We start from the raw sequence: 15,148 nt of genomic DNA, 5'->3' as shown, positions 1-15,148 counted from the left end.
TCTCCGTGCTCTGTTCTCCGCAGGTCCATGCTCCTCCACAACTTCTTGAAGGGTTGGAGTCGGTCTAATGGCCGTTGACTTCTCCTCCCAACTACGACTGCCAACCTACTTCTCGGCTGCAGTCGTCCTGATTCCCAATTAGTTTTTTTCTTCCACTGCTTCCCAGTGGCTCGGTCCAGCCACTACGCCGTCACAAACGGGTGAACTGCCTCAGACGTCGCATACGTCACTGCACAGACTTCATTACTTCTTGAACAGTACCTGTCCCTGAAGCACTTGTTGCTCAATATTCCATCGATTCCCTCTTCGGTCCAACATATGGAATGAAGGAAGACCTCACAGAGTACTTGCAGACTTCGGGTGACGCGTAAAATCCACGGGAGCGGGATACAACTGTCAAACTGACAGGACCAATCTACGCACGTCCTACTACCTTGACGTATCATGTCAGACTGATTCCCTCACGGTGGATTAGCCCAACCACTACGTCGCTCCTAACCGAGTGAACTGTCTCAGACGTCACATACGTCACTGCACAGACTTCACTTCTTCTTGCACAGCACCTGTTCCGGGAGCACTTGTTGCTCAATATTCGTCAATTCCAGGTCCAACACATGAACGAAGGAAGACCTCACAGAGTGCTTGCAGACTACAGGAGACGCGTACATCCACCGGAGCTGGGGTAAACTGTCATACTGACAGAATCCCCGGTCGCACGCCCGACCTCCTTGACGTGCCGTGTTCGACTGGTGGTGCCAACGTGGCGCAACCTCCGGACCCCCCTGCCTTCGTGACGTCATACTTGCCAGGGGCAGTTTTCATTGGCTCCCTGTGCCACGTCACTGTCAGTGACCAATCCGGTGCCACTGACGTCACACAGTTTTGGCGGCAAAACGGAGGGGCCAGCGCCATATTGGCGTCCTAAAGGGCCTATACCAAAGGCCACAATAATCTTCTTTTACGAATTTCTCGCCAACGCGAGAACACTACACTCTCCCACACATATCGAATTGTTCCCCAGAACGTAGAGAACGCTCGGGAAAAGTGGATATGACTCTTACAGCAGGCGTGGGAGAAATATAAGGGGAGGAACACCGTCACAATATATATATATACATATATATATATATATATATATATATATATATATATATATATATATATATGCGAACAAGCCAGAATGGTCCCCTGGACAATATGCAACTGAAAACTCACACCCCAGAAGTGACTCGAACCCATACTCCCAGAAGCAACGCAACTGGTATGTACAAGACGCCTTAATCCACTTGACCATCACGACCGGACATAATGAGGTGATAGCCGAGGCTATTTGAACCACCCCACCGCCGGCACTCGGATAGTTATCTTGGGCATAGCATTTTACCAAATCACCTCATTCTTAGGGGCACACGTGAGGAACACAAATGCGAACAAGCCAGAATGGTCCCCTGGACAATATGCAACTGAAAACTCACACCCCAGAAGTGACTCGAACCCATACTCCCAGAAGCAACGCAACTGGTATGTACAAGACGCCTTAATCCACTTGACCATCACGACCGGACATAATGAGGTGATAGCCGAGGCTATTTGAACCACCCCACCGCCGGCACTCGGATAGTTATCTTGGGCCTAGCATTTTACCAAATCACCTCATTCTTAGGGGCACACGTGAGGAACACAAATGCGAACAAGCCAGAATGGTCCCCTGGACAATATGCAACTGAAAACTCACACCCCAGAAGTGACTCGAACCCATACTCCCAGAAGCAACGCAACTGGTATGTACAAGACGCCTTAATCCACTTGACCATCACGACCGGACATAATGAGGTGATAGCCGAGGCTATTTGAACCACCCCACCGCCGGCACTCGGATAGTTATCTTGGGCATAGCATTTTACCAAATCACCTCATTCTTAGGGGCACACGTGAGGAACACAAATGCGAACAAGCCAGAATGGTCCCCTGGACAATATGCAACTGAAAACTCACACCCCAGAAGTGACTCGAACCCATACTCCCAGAAGCAACGCAACTGGTATGTACAAGACGCCTTAATCCACTTGACCATCACGACCGGACATAATGAGGTGATAGCCGAGGCTATTTGAACCACCCCACCGCCGGCACTCGGATAGTTATCTTGGGCATAGCATTTTACCAAATCACCTCATTCTTAGGGGCACACGTGAGGAACACAAATGCGAACAAGCCAGAATGGTCCCCTGGACAATATGCAACTGAAAACTCACACCCCAGAAGTGACTCGAACCCATACTCCCAGAAGCAACGCAACTGGTATGTACAAGACGCCTTAATCCACTTGACCATCACGACCGGACATAATGAGGTGATAGCCGAGGCTATTTGAACCACCCCACCGCCGGCACTCGGATAGTTATCTTGGGCATAGCATTTTACCAAATCACCTCATTCTTAGGGGCACACGTGAGGAACACAAATGCGAACAAGCCAGAATGGTCCCCTGGACAATATGCAACTGAAAACTCACACCCCAGAAGTGACTCGAACCCATACTCCCAGAAGCAACGCAACTGGTATGTACAAGACGCCTTAATCCACTTGACCATCACGACCGGACATAATGAGGTGATAGCCGAGGCTATTTGAACCACCCCACCGCCGGCACTCGGATAGTTATCTTGGGCATAGCATTTTACCAAATCACCTCATTCTTAGGGGCACACGTGAGGAACACAAATGCGAACAAGCCAGAATGGTCCCCTGGACAATATGCAACTGAAAACTCACACCCCAGAAGTGACTCGAACCCATACTCCCAGAAGCAACGCAACTGGTATGTACAAGACGCCTTAATCCACTTGACCATCACGACCGGACATAATGAGGTGATAGCCGAGGCTATTTGAACCACCCCACCGCCGGCACTCGGATAGTTATCTTGGGCATAGCATTTTACCAAATCACCTCATTCTTAGGGGCACACGTGAGGAACACAAATGCGAACAAGCCAGAATGGTCCCCTGGACAATATGCAACTGAAAACTCAGTTGAGTGCCGGCGGTGGGGTGGTTCAAATAGCCTCGGCTATCACCTCATTATGTCCGGTCGTGATGGTCAAGTGGATTAAGGCGTCTTGTACATACCAGTTGCGTTGCTTCTGGGAGTATGGGTTCGAGTCACTTCTGGGGTGTGAGTTTTCAGTTGCATATTGTCCAGGGGACCTTTCTGGCTTGTTCGCATTTGTGTTCCTCACGTGTGCCCCTAAGAATGAGGTGATTTGGTAAAATGCTATGCCCAAGATAACTATCCGAGTGCCGGCGGTGGGGTGGTTCAAATAGCCTCGGCTATCACCTCATTATGTCCGGTCGTGATGGTCAAGTGGATTAAGGCGTCTTGTACATACCAGTTGCGTTGCTTCTGGGAGTATGGGTTCGAGTCACTTCTGGGGTGTGAGTTTTCAGTTGCATATTGTCCAGGGGACCATTCTGGCTTGTTCGCATTTGTGTTCCTCACGTGTGCCCCTAAGAATGAGGTGATTTGGTAAAATGCTATGCCCAAGATAACTATCCGAGTGCCGGCGGTGGGGTGGTTCAAATAGCCTCGGCTATCACCTCATTATGTCCGGTCGTGATGGTCAAGTGGATTAAGGCGTCTTGTACATACCAGTTGCGTTGCTTCTGGGAGTATGGGTTCGAGTCACTTCTGGGGTGTGAGTTTTCAGTTGCATATTGTCCAGGGGACCATTCTGGCTTGTTCGCATTTGTGTTCCTCACGTGTGCCCCTAAGAATGAGGTGATTTGGTAAAATGCTATGCCCAAGATAACTATCCGAGTGCCGGCGGTGGGGTGGTTCAAATAGCCTCGGCTATCACCTCATTATGTCCGGTCGTGATGGTCAAGTGGATTAAGGCGTCTTGTACATACCAGTTGCGTTGCTTCTGGGAGTATGGGTTCGAGTCACTTCTGGGGTGTGAGTTTTCAGTTGCATATTGTCCAGGGGACCATTCTGGCTTGTTCGCATTTGTGTTCCTCACGTGTGCCCCTAAGAATGAGGTGATTTGGTAAAATGCTATGCCCAAGATAACTATCCGAGTGCCGGCGGTGGGGTGGTTCAAATAGCCTCGGCTATCACCTCATTATGTCCGGTCGTGATGGTCAAGTGGATTAAGGCGTCTTGTACATACCAGTTGCGTTGCTTCTGGGAGTATGGGTTCGAGTCACTTCTGGGGTGTGAGTTTTCAGTTATATATATATATATATATATATATATATATATATATATATATATATATATATATATATATATATATATATATATATATATATATATATATATATATAACCTTCAAGGGGTACCACCTCTGGTGCAAGTGTAGGGACCCATAGCCTCGGAGTAGAAAATAAAGAGTACTCAGAGAAGACCTTGTGGATTCTCACTGAACACTGATATTTTCTTCTCCTACCACCCCTATTCTTTTGGTATGTGTGTATATTTATCTAACTTTATTTGACAATGTCATTACACAAAAAAAGTTAAAATATTGATTATATGCAGGGGTACAAGGCTGCTTATCACAAGTTAAAAAGCTCCTCCAGTTCCTCAGATGGCGGGCAGGAACCATGGATGCAGTGAGCATTTCCTCTCTGGATTGCCACACTAAGGCACTGAAAAAGAAAACTGGCAGCTCTAGGGTCTCTAGTTGTTTCGATTAGCTTAGACCCCAACTCCTTCAAAAAGCTAGTAGCACTTTTACCCCAGGCACCAAGTTTCTCTGAGGCAATGGGGACGAAATTGTAGTTGTGCTCACGGTCTCTGTATTTACGTGACTTGGCCGCTTCCCGGTGATTGGCAGCTCCTCCTGCTTGTGTAGCACTGAAGTCAACATAGGTATTGGCTAAAGTTGAAACGCAAGTGTAGTCCCACACCAACTGCCTACCATTCTTCCAGGGGTTCACCGTGATTCCGTCTGAGCGACTGACAGGCTCATCAGAGTTGCGGGACATTAGGTAACGGGGTTCTCTCTCTGCTGGACAACCGGCTGTGGTAAGGCTTCTTCTAATAATGTCATTGACCTCGCCGTGTCTTGCATGCCATCCTCTTGTCTTTTGGCAGAGAAGGCCATGCCGTCCGTATCTGTCGAGCTCTGCCTCGCCGCAAATACACCTGTATTCGGTGTGGATTGGGGCAGCGAGGCGGAGAGCCACGGCAATTCGGAGAGCCTGGGGTGTGAGACGGGTGCCGGTTGCTGACATTGGGGTTGCTAATAGAAAATCACCTGCATCGGGAGCTGCTACAGCTCTAAGTCGGGCAGTGTCATGTGGTGTTGATGCAGCTTCTAGCAAAGTCGCAGCTTCTTGGTCGGCAATGGGGCGATATATATATAAATATATATATATATATATATATATATATATATATATATATATATATATATATATATGTGTATATATATATATATATATATATATATATATATATATATATATAAATATATATATATATATATATATATATATATATATATATATATATATACCAACGGGAACTAACATGCTTAAAAATAATTAGAACTAGAGACTGCTGTGGGGAGTATATCTTCGTCAGTTTCAGAGTCAAGGGTGCCGAGTTTGTCCTGTCTGTGGGTGCAGTCTATAGAATTCTGAACACTGATGTGTCCGAATTCAATTCAAACCTTAGAAATCTAATACTAGATAACAGACTGAACAAAAACCATCTAATTATCGCAGGGGACTTTAATATTGACCTCTGCGAGCCTGAACACCCTACTGCTGTTAGCTTACTCAACTGTATGAATTCCTGCTTCCTCATACCCTTAATCACTAGACCTACTAGAATCACTGATAGTACTGCTACGACTCTAGATCACAGACATTCCTTTCCATTCCATCACAGACATTGCTTTCCAGACATTCTAAAAAAAAAGCAAGAGTAACCCCGGTCCACAAATGTGGTGATCTCACAGATGTTAACAACTACAGACCTATTTCAATCCTGCCTAACTTGTCAAAAATATTTGAAAAACTAATCTACAAGCACCTTTACTCTTATCTAGCAAAACACAATATACTTAGCTCTTGTCAATATGGCTTCAGACTCAAAAAAAGCACTAACGATGCACTTAATAGTATGATTAACTTGATTCATGCAGCTCTTGATAAAAATGAGTTCCCTGTTAGGTTATTTGTGGACCTGCGTAAGGCTTTTGACACTTTCAACCACCAAAAATTTCTTCTTAATTACATCATTATGGAGTCAGAGGACACTCCCTGCAATACCTCAAATCTTACCTTACTGACAGGCTCCAGTATGTTTCTGTGAAAAATTCAATTTCTCCCACCCTACCTATCAACATTGGTGTTCCTCAGGGAAGCATACTTGGCCCTCTCCTCTTTCTCATCTACATTAATGACCTTCCAAATGCCTCCCAACACCTCAAACCAATTCTATTTGCTGACGACACAACCTTCATTTACTCCAGTCCTGACCCCCCCTTGCTCTAAATGCCACAGTAAACACTGAGCTAAATAAAGCTTCTTTGGCTAACTGCCAACAAACTCACCCTTAACATTGACAAAACTTCTATATTCTGTTTGGCAATAAATACTCTAATCAAAAAATCTCAAAATAAACAATACCCATATTTGCAACAAATTAGAAGGCAAGTTCCTTGGCGTTCTCATTGACCACAAGCTGAATTTCCAGGGACACATTCTAAATATATAAAAAAAAGTTTCAAAAACTGTTGGCATTCTTTCTAGGATCAGATATTATGTACCCCGCCCTGCCCTGGTGACTCTCTATTACTCCCTCATCTATCCATATCTCAACTATGGTATTTGTGCTTGCGGTTCTACTACCCAAAATAATTTACGTCCTCTAATTACTCAACACAAAGCTGCTATTAGGACAATATCCAACTCTGGCCCCAGACATCACTCGGTACCCCTACTCAAATCTCTGAATATGTTAGATATTAAGTCACTGCACATTATCTCATGTGTATTATACATATATAAAACGCTGAACTGTAATGCCAATCCTGACCTCAAAAGCTTCATTGAAGGATGTAACAGAACCCATGAGCACCACACCAGAAATAGTTTTGATATTCCAAGAGTACGACGTAATCAATCTAGAAATGCTCTACAAATCAAGGGACCCAGAATGTCGAATGACCTTCCCAACCATGTTAAAGACTGTACCTCTCTCAACCAGTTTAAGATAAAAACGAAGCACTACCTAATAAATTCCCTGTAACCTACCTTACCCCTCTGTTGTCAACCCATGTCTGTTTTTTTTAAACAACGCTGTTTGTCGACCTAATTGTATTTGTTCTGCTTTTTCAGCCATGTTCCCCCCTCTTTTATCTCTTTTTTTATTTGTTCTCAACACATTTTATTCTTTATACCCATTAGTATTAGGATTTAGTCATTAATGTTTTTCCTGCCCGAAACGCTTTGTGTAATAGTGGCTTTAGGCATTGTATTTACTAGCTCTATCTATTAATCCAACAAACTTTGTACAATCTCTTGTATGTATGTACCTTACCTAAATAAAAATTTATTTATATATATATATATATATATATATATATATATATATATATATATATATATATATATATATATATATATATATATATTGGTGTATACTGGCAGCAGGTTTTCTTTCAAACATGTTTCATTGAATATGACCGCATATTCTGTATTTATTATTTTCTGGTTTAGGGCTTCTATCCCTCTAACTATTTTCTTAGCATCAGGGCTTAATTGGAATTAAGCTTAATTCCAATTAAGCCCTGATGCTAAGAAAATAGTTAGAGGGATAGAAGCCCTAAACCAGAAAATAATAAATACAGAATATGCGGTCATATTCAATGAAACATATATATATATATATATATATATATATATATATATATATATATATATATATATATATATATATATATATATATATATATATATATATATATATATATATATATGCAACAATGATCACAAAAACACTGATCCAAGTATGCAGAATAACCACATATGAAAAATAGAAAATGCTTAACGCGTTTTCGGCTAATTCGCCTTCATCAGAGCAAAGTAGAATGAAGATAAGTTTGCTGATCAGACCTTTATATCCGCCTGGGCAGATCACCTGACCACCAAAAATAAGTGGAGGAAAGGAATTATAAGAAAGAAGGTAACTGCAGAAGGCCTATTGGCCCATACAAGGCAGCTCCTTTTAATATCTCCAAGTGCCATACGTGTTTAAATGATTGCTATATTGTTTTGACGTGCTATATTGAGGCTTAAATAGGGATCCAACTTGTACATACCGGGGCTCACATTAAGGCTATTGTTACAATGTTTGATCAGAGCAGACTCGATCACGTTTCGTTCAACAAAATCCTTACTTTTAACAATACATTTTGCCCCTGTGAAGTCGATAGAATGATTACATAAACTGGAATGTAAATACAATGCACTGGATTGCTGGGCTGTACGAATAGCATATGAATGCTGTTTTAAACGCGAGGAAAGAGATTTACCAGTCTGGCCGATGTAAACACATGCACACTCATTACAAGGGATGGAATACACACAACCTGCTACAGACGAGGGCGAGTTCTTAATTAACATGGACTTAACTGTATTATCATTTTTGAACACTAGATTAATATTAAGGTTCTTCAGGGCTGGGGCAAGATTTACTAGACCCTCAGAATATGGTAATACCAACGAATTTTTCAGTTCTGGTTTCGACTTAGTAGTCTGTTTGTAGAAAGTCCTTTTTGCTTGACCAAACGCAAGATCCAAGATCGATTTTGGGTATTTTAACTTCTTCCCAATTTCAAATATATTTGCTATTTCTTCATCGAAAAATTCCGGACTACAAACTCTCAGTGCTCTGAGAAACATACCAGAAAAAACTGCCCGCTTGACCTGAACATGATGATTTGAATAGAAATGTACATACGAGCACACATTGGTAGGTTTCCTATACACATTGAATTTGAAACTTCTACCAATTCTATGAATCATGATGTCTAAAAAAGGCAGAACACCATTCACTTCGTTCTCAATTGTGAATTTAATTGACGGAACCAGCGAATTGATTTGATTGAGAAAATCAGTTTCGTCACGATTAACCGGCCACAGGCACAAAATATCGTCAACGTACCTGTACCAAAGCAAATTTGACGGTAAAATCCTGGGAAGGATATTTATTTCGAAACATTCCATGTACAGATTGCTCAAAACAGGGGAGAGGGGATTACCCATCGCCATGCCAAATGTTTGTTTATAAAATGAATCATTAAAGCTGAAATAATTATCTTTAATGCACAATTTTATAAGTTCAATAATGGTGTTAGTAGGCAAAGTTAAATTATACCTTGGGAGTAGATCCCGTAAGAATGACAACAGATCATCAACAGGAACCCTAGTGAACAGAGCCGTCACATCAAAACTCACAAGTTTAAAATCATAATCTAGTGTTCAAAAATGATAATACAGTTAAGTCCATGTTAATTAAGAACTCGCCCTCGTCTGTAGCAGGTTGTGTGTATTCCATCCCTTGTAATGAGTGTGCATGTGTTTACATCGGCCAGACTGGTAAATCTCTTTCCTCGCGTTTAAAACAGCATTCATATGCTATTCGTACAGCCCAGCAATCCAGTGCATTGTATTTACATTCCAGTTTATGTAATCATTCTATCGACTTCACAGGGGCAAAATGTATTGTTAAAAGTAAGGATTTTGTTGAACGAAACGTGATCGAGTCTGCTCTGATCAAACATTGTAACAACAGCCTTAATGTGAGCCCCGGTATGTACAAGTTGGATCCCTATTTAAGCCTCAATATAGCACGTCAAAACAATATAGCAATCATTTAAACACGTATGGCACTTGGAGATATTAAAAGGAGCTGCCTTGTATGGGCCAATAGGCCTTCTGCAGTTACCTTCTTTCTTATAATTCCTTTCCTCCACTTATTTTTGGTGGTCAGGTGATCTGCCCAGGCGGATATAAAGGTCTGATCAGCAAACTTATCTTCATTCTACTTTGCTCTGATGAAGGCGAATTAGCCGAAAACGCGTTAAGCATTTTCTATTTTTCATATGTGGTTATTCTGCATATATATATATATATATATATATATATATATATATATATATATATATATATATATATATATATATATATATATATATATATATATATATATATATATATATATATTAGTATATTTTGGTAGCAGTCTTTCCTGTAGACATATATTATTAAATATGGCCGAAAAAGTAAGATTAATAATTCTAACACGAATTTTCTCTATTTTTTTTTTTTTTTAGATATATACAAGAGTTGTTACATTCTTGTACAGCCACTACGCGTAGCGTTTCGGGCAGGTCCCTGGAATACGATTCCCGCCGTGAAGAATCGTTTTTTCTAAACGATTCAGTTAAGGAATTGCGCCCAGTAAATCCTCTCCGGCCAGGATACGAACCCATGACATAGCGCTCGCGGAACGCCAGGCAAGTGTCTTACCACTACACCACGGAGACTGTGCTATGTTTCTTATATTTCTTTTCACTGTTGATGGTAACTGAAAAATCAATTTTCCAAAATTCATTTTTATTTCTAGTCTGACGCGACACTTGAACGCGTTTCGTAAAACTTACTACATTTTCAAAGACTTTTGTTTACACACACAACTATAACTGAACAGAGTTCAAACAGCTTCGATTTTATACCTGCATTTGGGTAAGGTGATATGTTACAATAGTTTTGGATGAGGTGAAAACAAACTTTCAACACAAGACAGAACACGAAACAATGGGTATAATATTTTGCAAGTTAAAGGGAAGAATGGAAGTAACTGCAAATTAAGGGCCTATTGGCCCATATTTCTTGATGCTTCTATATTGGTGCGGAGTCTTGAAGTGGGTAGAATATAGTTGTGCATTAATTGGCTGTTGATTGCTGGTGTCGACTTCTTAATGTGTAGTGCCTTGCAGATATCAAGCCGCTTGCTATTGCTGTATCTATCGATGATTTCCGTGTTTTTTGTTAAGACTTCTCTGGTGATGGTCTGGTTGTGGGAAGAGATTATACGTTCCTTAATGGAGCCCTTTTGCTTATGCATCGTTAATCGCCTGGAAAGAGATGTTGTTGTCTTGCCTATATACTGAATTCTTTGAGGATTACAGTCCCCAAGTGGGCATTTGAAGGCAAAGATGACATTGGTCTCTTTTAAAGCGTTCTGCTTTCTGTCTGGAGAGTTTCTCATGAGTAGGTTGGCCGTTTTCTTGGTTTTATAGTAAATTGTCAATTGAATCCTGTGATTTTTGTCTGTAGGGATAACGTTTCTATTAACAATATCTTTCAGGACCCTTTCCTCCGTTTTATGAGCTGAGGAAAAGAAGTTCCTGTAAAATAGCCTAATAGGGGGTACAGGTGTTGTGTTAGTTGTCTCTTCAGAGGTTGCATGGCGTTTCACCTTCCTTCTTATGATGTCTTCAACGAAACCTTTGGAGAAGCCGTTGTTGACTAGGTCCTGCTTTACCCTACAGAGTTCTTCATCGACTTGCTTCCATCCTCAGCTGTGGCTGAGAGCACGGTCGATATAGGCGTTAACGGCACTCCTTTTGTACCTGTCTAGGCAGTCACTGTTGGCATTGAGGCACATTCCTATGTTTGTTTCCATAGTGTAGACTGCAGTGTGGAAACCTCCTCTCCTTTCCATGACTGTTACATCTAGAAAGGGCAGCTTCCCATCCCTCTCCATCTCGTAAGTGAAACGCAACACAGAATTCTGCTCAAATTCCTCCTGCAGATGACTGACATCAGGTACCTGTGTAAAAATGTCTTCAACATACCTGCAGTATATGGCCAGTTTCAAGTTCATGTCGACTAAGACTTTTTGTTCGATGATACCCATGTAGAAGTTCGTAAACAGGACACCTAGGGGAGAACCCATGGCGACCCCATCTACTTGCTTATACATGTGCCCATCCGGGCTCAAGAAGGGTGCCTCTTTGGTACAAGCTTGGAGTAGTTTCCTTAGAATGCTTTCTGGTATGTCTGGTATGCTCTTTAAGGACCGGAAGCCAAACTGGAGGGGGCTGAGTATGTCGAATTTTACGAGGTAGGAATAGAGCTGTATGTAAATCATTTTTTCAAATATTTTTGATAGAATGGGTAGATTTGATATTTGTCTATAATTGTTTATGTCCGCCGGATTGCCTCCTTTATGGACTGGCGTTACTCTTGTTTTTTTAAGAATATCAGGGAAGGTGTGACTTTATTGGATGAACCATAGATGTGTGGCTCCTCTTGCATGATAGTATGATGATAGATGGAATTACTGGTGTCGATTTCACTTTGCCACAGATCTACAAGATCTTGTTGAAATTCTCGGTGTACTGTTGCTCTCAGATTGCTCATTGACAATACAAAGTTATACTCAACATTTCCTTTATAGGCAGATTCTTTGGCTAACTTATCAGTTCTGTCATGCATTCGGAGGCCAACATGAGATGGAGACCACATGAAATGGACTCTGTTACCATCAATAATAATTTTGTCTAGCTTCGGACACGAGCATGTTACAGTTATGTGTTAAAGAGTTGAGAGCAAACAAGGATGATAAGGAGTCACTGACAATTAATGTATCAAGTTTGGAGACTTGTACACATTTCAGTGCAAGGAACAAGGCAAATAGTTCGGTCTGAAGGGTAGAGGCCCAGTTGTTTATACGGACTCCCCACTCAAAGTATAGGCCATCGCCCATTGTCAGGACAACTGCACCCGTGGTGCGGTGTAGGGAACCATCAGTGTATATGATTTGAGAGAGAGAATGCTCTGTGGACAGAGCATCAATATGGCTTAAGGCATTGATCTTTGCCTCAAGACGAAGCTTGGGCTGCCCTCTAATTTGTTTCCTGGGTGGAAAGGGAGGGATTAAAATTGGAAAGGGTTAATCTGCCACGGTGCAGGAAAGTGTCGTTGTTGTTTCTCTTGGTACAAATCATAAACCTGATACATTTTGCGTTCAGTTCCAGTTTTAGTTATCCATTTGGAACAATGCTGACCTTCAATAAAGAAATTCTGGAGGGCTTCTGTGCAAGGGTTAGGATGAGTTAGCCTAAGCATTTTTATACCTATTTGACAGTTAATTTCAGTAACTCGATCAACAACAGCGTGTTTATTAAGATATTAAATAAGGTAGGACTGAGGACATCTCCCTGCGGGGTGCCTAGTTATCCATTGATGGATAACTTATGCACCTCCTGCAGAGTGCCTAAGTTATCCATCCTTAGCTGGACCATCTCTGTGAATTACATAATTTATCAGTATTGTGCAGACTGTGATCCCTGCCTGGCTAGATACTGATACCTAGGTAATTGTAAACATATGTAGTTTCACTTGGGTTTTAAATATGTCTATGGTAAAGTATTTAAAATGAAGCTTATGTTTCTGTCTTTCTTAAGACATATGAACATTTTTGTTTATTAACGAATTTACGTGAAATAAACATTGATGTGAGAGAGAGAGAGTAGCTCCATCGATCGATCAAATATCTTCGGTTGTACTTAAAATATTTGTCTGGTAGATATCTTACATATAGGTCCCATTTCTGTCTTTATTCTGACTAATAAATAATTTTGGATTAATAAGTTATCAAGATGTTTTCAACAATATTCTTTCGGTGGTCGTCTATTCCAACATGGGGTGACCATTTTGAAAACGCGATACATTGGTTAACCCAACTGATACTTGGGTCTGTTTCCATCATTCTTCATAACGCTTCAGTGCATATATAAATTTTTGAAGTTATAAATTTCCAATTTAAGTGTGTAATTACTTAAAATTAAATTTTTTATTTACCCTGTATTTAGGTTAATGGTGCATAGGCGATATGCCTCCTTCATCACTATTAAGACTAAACTAAACTAAGTCCAAACTTTGGACTAAAAACCAAAGTTGGGAACATTAGTGAAATACCATCATGGTATTCAAGAGTACCTCCCATGCCCTTGCACCACCTATAGCTTTACTGTGGGTGGTGCAACCCTTGCTCAGCCCTTGACAAAAGTGAGTTTCCGATTGGACTCTTCATTGACCTGAGAAAGGCTTTTGATACCATAACTACCTCGTAATTAAAATCCACCATTATAGAATCCGCCGTGGCCTTACCCTGAACTGTATCCGATTTTGTACCCCCTAAATGTATCCAAACCTATCATACTGACAGACACCCTTTTGTAGCCATCAATGATACATCCTCTACCACTGTACCGTAGGGGTGCCGCAGGGCAGCATCCTAGGACCTCTACTATTTCGTATATACATCAATGATCTGCCTAATGTCTCTAACATGCTTAAAAAATCCACTTATGGATGTCAACCAACAAACTCACACTAAACATGGAAAACCATTTTACTTAAATAAATAAATAAATAAATAAATTGTTAAAATGTCTTTTTTTGGTCAGGATGAGTGAAGCAATGAAAGGCGATTTTGTTTTTATTAATAAACACTTTACTCCCCCGCAGACACAAGATCGTGTCCGCCGGGGGTCACTTGAAACTGCCTGAGTAGACATATTTTTTTGTCCGACGAACAAATATTTCTATAAAATTCAATTCTTATCCGATCGACTTGGGGATAGTATGAACATGTTTACCATAAAATTTACGTTTTCTTTATTAGCCACATAGTCTATTTGAGAGACCGGCATTGGCTTGTATCTTCGTGGAGAAAGTATTGTAGATCGCCGATGTGCGGTAACAGGTAACACTTCGCCCACTTCCCACACTCTTGCGGGTAGGCCGCGATCATGATTCTACATTTATATGCATATGTTCGTGTAGGAAATTTTATTGCGATCTCAAAGATACCAAATTTAACGCTGTAGGACAAATGTGGAGTTGACAACCCTGAAAAGAATGGAAACATCTCGTCGCTGTTTGGAGCTCACGGCTAGTGATCCACTTAGTTTCTTTATTGGTAGTGGTTTAAATCACGGTTTGGTGACATTTTATACATATGTTCTTCTAGAACATTTTATTGCGAACACATTGGTACAAAAATGAAATATGTACTTAAAAAAAAAAGGTCAGTACAGTGAAAAGAGTATACA

The sequence above is a fragment of the Procambarus clarkii genome, chromosome 71 (genome assembly GCF_040958095.1).
Source record: "Procambarus clarkii isolate CNS0578487 chromosome 71, FALCON_Pclarkii_2.0, whole genome shotgun sequence".
Taxonomy (NCBI): domain Eukaryota; kingdom Metazoa; phylum Arthropoda; class Malacostraca; order Decapoda; family Cambaridae; genus Procambarus; species Procambarus clarkii.
This window is presented reverse-complemented; position numbering follows the sequence as displayed.